Here is a 10,323-nt window from a genome sequence, read left to right as displayed (position 1 = left end):
AAACATCACCATGATTTCTGAACACTGCACAGCAAAAGATAGGAATAGTCAATTGGATTTTCATAAACATCAGTTTAATAAAAATGTAGAGTTCAGAAGGAAGTTCTATTTTGAAATGGATTTAGAAAATTATGGTTCCTATAGCATGGGGTACTCAAACTACATAAGTCATTTCTTCCCCTTTAAATATCTATACACCAATGACAGGACCCCATCATTTAAGAATTGTCAAGACTTTTAGAAATCATCCTAGCTAAACTGTCCTTTTATTACAGTTGTATTCTATATCATGCAATTTGGCAAATTATATATAATTTTCATTTTTTTCTCTAGATGTAATTATACATCAATCTCATCCTTTCAAATCTTTAAAGACAGTATTCTAACTTCTACTTTGTATGCCTTAAAGTGTTTTGCTGAATATAAGCTGAGCACATTCATTTAAAATAGTATTTCTTAGTTAGTAGGTGATTACTATTCATTTGAAATTAATAATTTGAAATTAACAGTATGGAGATGCAAAATATTTCTATTGGTAAAGAAATTGCAGCCCGACTTTAGGATGAGATGCATCTGTAAGTCATTCAGTTTAAAGCAAGGTCCTTTTTTCTTTTTGGAACAGAACAAGAAGTATGTAAGCCAGAGTGAAGGTAGCATACGTTTAGTCATGTTGACTCTGTTGACTCTGCTGCAAATGATACTTATAAAGTCACCTCCGGGAAAGAGATATGTTTTGCAAATATTGATGTCTCCAGGAAAGACGTGACTTTATAAGTATCATTTGCAGCAGAGTCAACAGAGTCAATATGAGGACACTATGAAGCCTTGGGAAGAAGAGAGGAAACTGTTCTAAGCATTTCTCATTCTGAGAAACCCTCGGAAAAATGTTGAAAAACATTTGGAGAAGATAATTAATTATTTTGTTTGTTTGGTTTACTCATAAACATTCAGATCATTACAGAATTATTTTTTCAAGTTTGCTTTGTATTAAAGTTTAAAGTGTGAATTATGTAGAGTTGACATCGGCTTCTAAATATTGTCTTCTGATCAAGAAACAGAGTTTGTAACTGAATTTATTCAAGTCCTGTTGCATATATTAGTAAAGTATTCAATTGTCTATTCTCTAGTTGTGAAAATTATTTTTAACATATTTTTCAAATGTTTTCTTTCTAGACTATATATGAAAGTGTTCAATTTGTGTATTTTTTATGTCTCACATCTACTCAACATCATTATGAATTCAAATATTTTAGTTAATTGTTTTAACCAATCAAACAGATATGTTTTGCAAATATTGATGTCTTTTAATTTCTAGTTTTTAACAGTCGCTTTTTGGCCTTTGGTTTTGTTTTTATGACCAGAAATGGATCTTTACTTTGATCAAATAATTTTCAGGTCTATTTAGATAGTCATTTTAAAATGTGGTATATTAATGCTTTAGGATATTTCTGAATGTAAAAGGAAGCATCTGTGGTTGATCATTTTTATGGGTTGAATTGTGTCCCCTGAAAACATAAGTTGAAGTCCTAACCTCCTCAGATTGTGTACCTTAGATTGTGACTTTATTTGGAAATAGGGTTTTTTAAAGATGTAATTAGTTAATATGGGGTCACACTGGATTAGGCCAATAGTGTAATCAAATACTACTGGTGTCAGTATAAGAAAATGAAGAGGAGATAAAGGAGAACACTACCTGACCACAGAGGCAGAGATTGGAGTTACAGGACTGCAAATCAAGGAATGCCAATGATTACTGATGACCTCAGGAGCGAAGAGAAGACATGGAACAAATTCTCTCCTACAGCCTGGAAAGAGCACAGACTTCTGGTATCCAGAATGGTAAGACAATAAATTATTATTCTTTAAAGCCACTCATATTTGTGATACTTTTATTAAGGGAGCCCTAGAAAACTAATATATTATATTTAGATTAATTTAAAAATTTTATACCATAAAAGATATAATGTTATAAAATATTTCTTTCTTGCTTCTAGAATGTCAGAATAGCTTTCTTAAAGAAAATCTAAATACTGCTGAAACTTATTTCTAATATTATATACATGATTTAATTATTTGTTAACTTGTATTCCAATGTAAGTATATATAATTGTGTAATCTTAAAATTTTTAATCATTTTAGTATAGGCCCACCATACATTTGATTTTTCATCAACTTTTTTTTTTTTCCTCTAGTTATTTTACACCGGGGTAGAAGAGCTAAAACTCAGTTGATCTCTATGGTCCCTGGGTTGGCAACATAAAAAAATAGAAAGAAATAAGAAATATGATTAGATATCAAATAGTGGATGATATTGTATTTCTTTTAAGATTCTAATGATAAACTTAGAGAATCTAGTAATGAAATTTATATATGCACACAAATAAAATAAATCTGCTTATAATAAGAACTACACGAATGACACAAACTTCTAGAGATTTAAAATATCAAAATATAGCAATCAGTTTTGGTAATAATCAAGAAAACCTTTATGAAAGTGATGGCATTTAATCTCTATCTTACCAAATGGGTGGAATTTTTCTAAATAAAGGTAGGAAAAAAAGATATTTCAGATGAGTAAACATTTGGGAGAAGGATGTTTTGAAACACGTCAAAGAAAAGAGACAAACATTTTGGGAGGAAATATGGATGTGATGGTTAATTTAATTGATTTGGCCACAGTGCCAGATATTTGGTCAAACATTATTCTAGATATTTCTGTGAAGGTGTTTTTGGATGAAGCTAACATTTAAATCAGTGGGCTTTGAGTGACACATATTTCCTTCATAGTATGGGTGGGACTCAGCCAATCAGTCGAAGACCTCAGTAGAACAAAAGACTGACTTCCTCTAAGCAAGAAGAAATTCTGCCAGCAGATGGCCTTTAGACTTGAACTGACACATGATCTTTTCCCAAGTTCTACAAACTGAATTATGTTCCCTCAAAATTTGTAAGTTGAAGCTGTAACCCCCAATGTGACTGTATTTGAAGATAGGAATTTTAGGAGATAAGTAAACTAATTTGTGGAATTAAGGTAATTGGAGATAGGGGTTTTAAGAAGTAAGGAAGTCATAAGGATAGGCCCTAATCTGATAAGATTGGTGGCCTTATAGAAAGAGAGAGACAAAAAGTGTCTGTCTATCTCTGCATTTTTGTCTCTTCAGCTTACAACAACATAGCAAAAAGGTGGCCATCTGCAAGCCAGGAAGAGAACCCTCACTAGAAACCAAATGCTACCATACTTTGATCTTTGACTTTTCAGCATCCAAACTGTGAGGAAATAAATATTTGTTGTTTAAGACACCCAATTTTTGGTATTTTGTTATGGCTATCTCAGATGACTAATACACCAGGTCTTCAGCTTTATTGCCTTTGAACTATAACCCTGCTCTTTCCTGGGTCTCCATCCTGTGGCTAACTCTGTAGATTTTGGATTTGCCAAACTCCTCCATAATCATGTGAGCCAACTCCTTAGAAGAGAGAGCCAACTCTCTCTCTCTCTCTCTCTCTCTCTCTCTCTTTCTCTCTGTCCCTCTACTTCTCCCTCCTTCCCTTGCTCTCTCTTTCTCAGAGAAACAGGGAGTGATGTGTGTGTATACATGTGTGTGTATATATATACACACACATCTTATTGGTTCTATTTCTCTGGAAAACCTTAATTAATACAATGGGATATATAAAGAAGTAGGAAGAGAACTAAAAGCTCACTAAGACCATCACAAATATCTTTGATTTCAAGTTAAGAAGCTTAGTATTCACTTTAGGTGCTCTGAAAATTATTTCCAACCATTCAGATTTGCAAATAATTTTTCTGACATAAGCAGGTTATTCATCATCTCCAAATTTCTTATATATAAGATTTTATATATAAGATACTTATGTCTCTGTGATGTTTCATAGGTTTTTGTCTCTGTCTGGATTTAATTTTTCTTATACTTCCTTTTTCTTACTCAATCATCAAATTCCCTTCAAATGGCAGATCCTTTCTGCGACTTTTGCTGAACATTCTGAAAGAAACTTTTCCTTATCATTTTGCTGCATTATGCAGTCCTCTATTCTATATCGATCTCTCTGTATATCTGTCTGTCTGTGTCTGTCTAGCTATCTCTCATCAAATTATGTTATATTTGCAAAGTACCAAATTTTCTTTTTTTATCTTTTATTTTATAGAATAATTCAAATATACAATGATTGAATTGAAATAATGACAATGTTTAATTCAAACATGAAGACCAAGTTTGGTTTGTGTTTCTAGCATAAATAGTTATTTGACTTTGGTGTGTAAGGTGAGTTAGAATGAGAAGAAAGGAAAGGCTGGAAGATCAGTTAGCAATCCAAGAGATAAGTGCACGTAGAAGTCAGTGAAAGTCTAAACCAAGTATTGGCAAAGAAAATGGAAAAAGTGAGAGGAATGTTCTGAAGTCAGAGTAAAGGACTCTGACAAATTGATTATGAAAGGAAAAGGAAGTGTAGGAATTAAGTCAAGAATGTTTCATGTTCAAGTGACTTTATGTCTTAGTAAATGCTATTCCTTCTGACAGGGAAGCTCTTTCTTTTCCCATATCTCTTTTTGCTGACATACTAACAAACTTCAAACCCCAATTCAGTGGTCTCTTATCTAAGATCACCAGATTAAGTTTAGAGGCATCTTCTGACTCTTTACATTAATTTCCTATTAGGCATATGTACATTTGTTTAGCATGCTTTCCGTATCATAACCAGATGATGTATCATTTAGCATTACATGTCTAGTTAATCATCAAATTCTTTTTCCTTAAAGCAGTTTCAAATGTTACTACTACAGATTTAACAAAACAAAACAAAACAAAAAAAATCTCTGGAATTATAATTTAAGAGTCAGTGGTAACCTTTGAAAAGACTGCTTTTATTTTTGGTAGAGTGATAATGTACGTTTTTGTGAATTTTAAAAACAAAATGACTTTTTATTAGAAAAGTAACAATCACAAACAGAAAATATATGGTGCAAAATAATGGAAAAGTATCCTTAATTCTTATTTTCACAAATGTACTCATATTTTCAGCATCAACAGAATAATTAAAAGCCCTTGATATTTTCTAAGTCAATTTAAAACACATTTTTTCTATTAAAATTTAATAAAATTATTTAACAAAGATACAAAATTTCCCTTAATAACTGTTTTCTGATGATTAATTTACTATTTTTGCAAGCAATAGAGTCAATATTTATTATAGTAGAGGTAATACTATGTATTTACTACACATAATTTTATTTTTCTTCATGGAAACAGAAGAAGGCTATATTCATATGAGTGAGCTTAACTAGTAAAATGTGGATAGAATTGATGTTCATCATCTCTAGTCACAGTTTCTTAAACATCTTATGTCATCTTTCTTTCTTCTGTCCTCTGTCAACCAGATACAGAAAATCTCAATCTAATTCAATGGAGGATTCAATAACCCTGTCAAATGGTGGAGTCATTAGAAAAAAGAAGCCTGTGTCCTTGAATAGTTGTGCCAATCAGAGCTCCAATAATCACATGACTGAACTATAAACTGTTTTGTTAAAGCATCGGGGATTGCAATTGCTATGATAGAATTTAGGCTAAACTCCCTATTAAGTTCATTTCAAAAATTTTGGAAATGTATATTATAGATAGATAGATATGGAGATTATAGATTGATAGAGAAATGATAAATTATATTTATATTATATCATATTGGATATATATCTGGTGGATAATCTAAATCAATAGTTAAATTTACCCCATACTGCTATTTAATACAGAATCTCCTAAGTATAATTGCATTGTGCATATTAGAAATCATTTTATGAGAAAAGAAAGTATTTTCTAAGAAAAACTTAGTTTATAATCTTGTCTTTTGTTAGAAAAGTATAGATTAGCCTTAATGCAATTCACTGCGTCCATTATATCATCTATTGTTCTTTCTAATTTGACACCCTCATAAGAGTGGCTTCATGCTGCAGATTGTCAGTCCAAAGCTTTCTAGAAAGATATCTCACCTCGTTATAGTGAACATTGCTCTGAACTTTGGATGTTTCATGATTCTCTTGCTCTAAACCAGGTTTTTTTTCCCTAAATTCTAATTGTTTTTTAACTATTTTTTTTTTTTACCATTTTTAAACGTTGTTCCTTTAATTACTGCTGAATGATATACAAAATGAATCTAATGCAAGATCTTGTGGGTAACGATTACTTTTTATATTATGATTTACAGATCACTTTTTAAAAATTTATTAGGGTAACACTGGTTAATACAATTATATAATTTTCAGGTGTGAATTATAATTTGACATCTGTATATTCTATTGTGCGTTTACCACCCAAAGTACAGTTTCCTTCAGCTTCTAAATATGTGATCCCATTTACCCACTTCACCCTCCCCCTACTCCCCTATATTTGACCCTTATTACTCCATCTAGCTCTCTCCTCCTACCCCACCCCCTACCCTCTGGTAATCACTAGTTTATAGTCCATGTTCATGAGTCTCTGTTTGTTTGTCCTGTTCATTTGTTGCTTTTAGGTTCATATCCCACATATAAGTGATATCATGTGATTTTCAACTTTTTCTGTCTGGTTTATTTCGCTTAGTATGATTATTTCAAGGTCCATCCAGGTTGTCGCAAATTGCAATATTTCATTTCTTCTTATGGTTGAGTTATTATATTCCATTGGATATATGTACCACAGCTTCTTTAGTCAATCATCTATCATAGGACACTTTGGTTGCTTCCATGTCCTGAACACAGTGAATAATGAAGCTATGAACATTGGTGTGCAACTATCTGTATGGATATGAGTTTTCAAGTCTTTGGGGTAAAAACCCAGTAGAGGGATTGCTGGGTCATATGGTAGATCAATTCTTAGTTTTTTGAGGAAATTCCATAGTGTTTTCCATAGTGGCTGTACCAATTTGCAGTCCCACCAGCAGTGTATGAGGGTTCCTTTTTCTCTGCATCCTCTCCAACATTTGTTATTACTTGTCCTGTTGATTATAGCTGTTCTAACAGGTATGAGATGGAATCTCATTGTGGTTTTGATTTGCATTTCCTTAATAGCTAGCGATGTTGAGCACCTTTTCATATATTTGTTGGCCATTTGTATGTCCTCTAAGAACAAGTGTCTGTTCATGTCCTTTGCCCATTTCTTGATTGGATCTTTTGGGTTTTGTTGTTGTTGTTGTTATTGAGTCATATGAGTTCTTTGTATATTTTAGATATTAGGCCCTTATCGGAGGCATTTCCTGCTAATATATTTTTCCATTAGGATGGTTGTCTCTTTACCTAGTTGATGATTTCTTTTGCTGAGCAGAAGCTTTTTAGTTTGATGTAGTCCCATTCATTTATTATTGCTTTTACTTCCCTTATGATTTTGTCAAATTCATAAAATCCTCTTTAAATCCAAGGTCCTTGAGTTCAGTTCCTATGTTTTCTTCTATGCATTTTATTGTTTCAGGTCTTATATTCAGGACCTTAATCCATTTTGAGTTAATTTTGGTATGTGGTGATAGACAACAGTCTAGTTTCATTTTTTTTTGCATATGGCTTTCCAGGTTTTCCAGCAACATTTATTGAAGAGGCTTTCCTTTCTCCACTGTATGTTTTTGGCTTTTTTGTTGAAAATTATTTGCCCATATATATTTGGGTTTACTTCTGAACTCTTGATTCTGTTCCCCTGGTCCGTGTGTCTGTTTTTCTGAAGATACCATGCTGTTTTGATTATTGTTGCTTTATAGTATAATCTGAAGTCGGGCAGAGTGATGCCTCCAGCTTCACTCTTTTTTCTCAGGATGGTTTTGGCAATTCGGGGTCTTTTGTGCTTCCATACAAATTTGATGATTTTTTTGTTCTATTTCTTTAAAAAATGCAGATGAAATTCTGATGGGGATTGCATTAAATCTATATAATGCTTTAGGTAATATGGTCATTTAAATTATGTTGATTCTTCCAATCCAAGAACACAGAATATCTTTCTATTTCTTTGTATCTTCTTTGATTTCTTTTAATAGGGTCCTGTAGTTTTCATTATATAGTTCCTTCACACGTTTTGTTAAATTTATTCCAATTTTGTTGCAATTGCTAAAGGAATTATTTTTTACTTTTTCTGAAACTTCATTATTAAAGTACAGGAATGCTATGGATATTTGAATGTTGATTTTGTATCTAGAAACCTAATTGTATTTGCTTATCGTTTCTAGTAGTGTTCTCATGGAGTCTTTAGGATTTCCTATATAGAGAATCATGTCATCTACAATTAGTTTGACAGTTTGACATCTTTGTTTCCTATTTGATATCTTTCTCTTGTCTGATTGAATTCGCTAGGACCTCAAATATTATATTGAATAACAGTGGCGATAGTGGACAGCCTTGCCTTGTTCCTGATCTTAGAGGAAAGGTTTTTAGTTTTTCACCAGTAAGTATAATGTTGGCTGAGGGTTTGTCATAGATGGCCTTTATTATGTTAAGGAATTTTCCTTCTATACCGATTTTGTTAAGTGTTTTGATTATAAATGGATGCTGTATCTTGTTGAAGGCTCTGCATCTATTGATATGATCACATGATTCCTATTTTTTAATTTGTTTATGTGTCGTATCACATTAATCGATTTGAGTATGTTGAACCATTCCTGTGCCTCTGGGATGAAGCCCATTTGATCATGGTGTATAATCTTTTTAATATGTTGCCATATTTGATTTGCTAGTATCTTATTTAGATTTTTGCATCTGTGTTCATGAGAGATATCGGTCTGTAGTTTTCTTTTTCTGTGTTATCTTTACCAAGTTTTGATATCAGGGTAATATTGGCCTCATTAAATGAGTTGGCAAGTATTGCCTCCACTTTGATTTTTTTGGAAGAGTTTATGGAGAATGGATATTAAATCTTTGAATGTTTGGTAGAATTCACTGGTGAAGCCATCTGGTCCTGGACTTTTACTTTCGGTAGGTCATTGATGATTGTTTCAATTTCCATACTGCTGATCAGTCATTTAGATTTTCCAGTTCTTCTTGATTCATTCTTGGAAGGTTGTATTTTTCTAAATACTGGTCCATTTCTTCTAGGTTATCAAATTTGGTGTTACATACTTTTTCATAGTATTCTTGTATGATCCTTTGTATTTTTGTGATATTACTTGTAATTTCCTCTCTTTCATCCTTGATTTTGTTTATTTGTGTCCTTTCTCTTTTTTCTTTAATGAGTCTAGCCAGGGGGTTGTCAGTTTTATTAACCTCAAAGAACCAGCTCTTTGTTGCATTTGTTTTTTCTATTTTTTTCATTTTTAATTTCATTTATTTCTGCACTGATTTTGATTATGTCTTTCCTTCTGCCTACTTTAGGCTTTATTCGTTCTTCTTTTTCCAGTTTTTTAAGATGAAATGTTAGGTTGTTTATTTGGGCTTGTTCTTGTTTTTGGAGATAGGCTTGTAATGATATGAACTTTCCTCTAATGACCACTTTTGCCATATCCTCAAAGTTTTGATATGTTGTACTATCATTATCATTTGTTTCTATGTATCTCTTGATCTCTCTTTTTATTTCTTCTCTGACCCAGTTATTTTTCTGTGGTATGTTGTTTAATCTCCATGTATTTGTGGCTCTTCCTGATTTCTTTTTGCAGTTGATCTCTAGTTTCAAAGCATTATGATCAGCGAATATGGCTGGTATGATTTCAACCCTCTTATCTTTGTTGAGGCTATCTCTGTGTCCCAGTGTGTGGTCGATTCTTGAGAATGTTCCATGTGTTTTGGGATAGAAGGCTCTGTATATGTCAATTATGTCCAATAGGTCTAATGTGTCATTTAAGGATGTTATTTCCTTATTGATTTTCTGTTTGGATGATGTGTCCATATCTGACAGTGGGATATTTCGGTCCCCTACTACGATAGTGTTTTGGTCTGTTTCTCCCTTTAGTTCTGTTAGTAATTACTTTACATACATAGATATTAATAAGATATTAATATCTTAATTGCTTTAAAGATAAGTAATTGCTTTACATACATAGATATTAATATCTATGAGAGCATAGATATTAATAAGTGTTATGTCTTCTTGGTACATGATTCCCTTTATTCCCTTGGTACATGAGTCCCTCAGTATCTTTCTTTACCTTTTTTATTTTGAAGTCTGTTTCGTCCGATATTAGTACTGCTACTCCCTCTTTTCTCTGAATGCCATTTGCTTAAAATATCATTTTCCACCCTTTCACTTTGAGTTTATATTTGTCTTTGGAACCGAGATGTGTCTCCTGGAGACAGCATATGGTTGGGTTTTGTTTTTTTATTCATTCTGCAACTCTGTACCTTTCTATTGGTCAGTTAAGTCCATT

The sequence above is a fragment of the Pteropus medius genome, unplaced genomic scaffold, assembly GCF_902729225.1.
Source record: "Pteropus medius unplaced genomic scaffold, Ma_sr-lr_union100, whole genome shotgun sequence".
In the NCBI taxonomy this organism is placed as follows: domain Eukaryota; kingdom Metazoa; phylum Chordata; class Mammalia; order Chiroptera; family Pteropodidae; genus Pteropus; species Pteropus medius.
Note: the sequence above shows the minus strand (reverse complement) of the source record.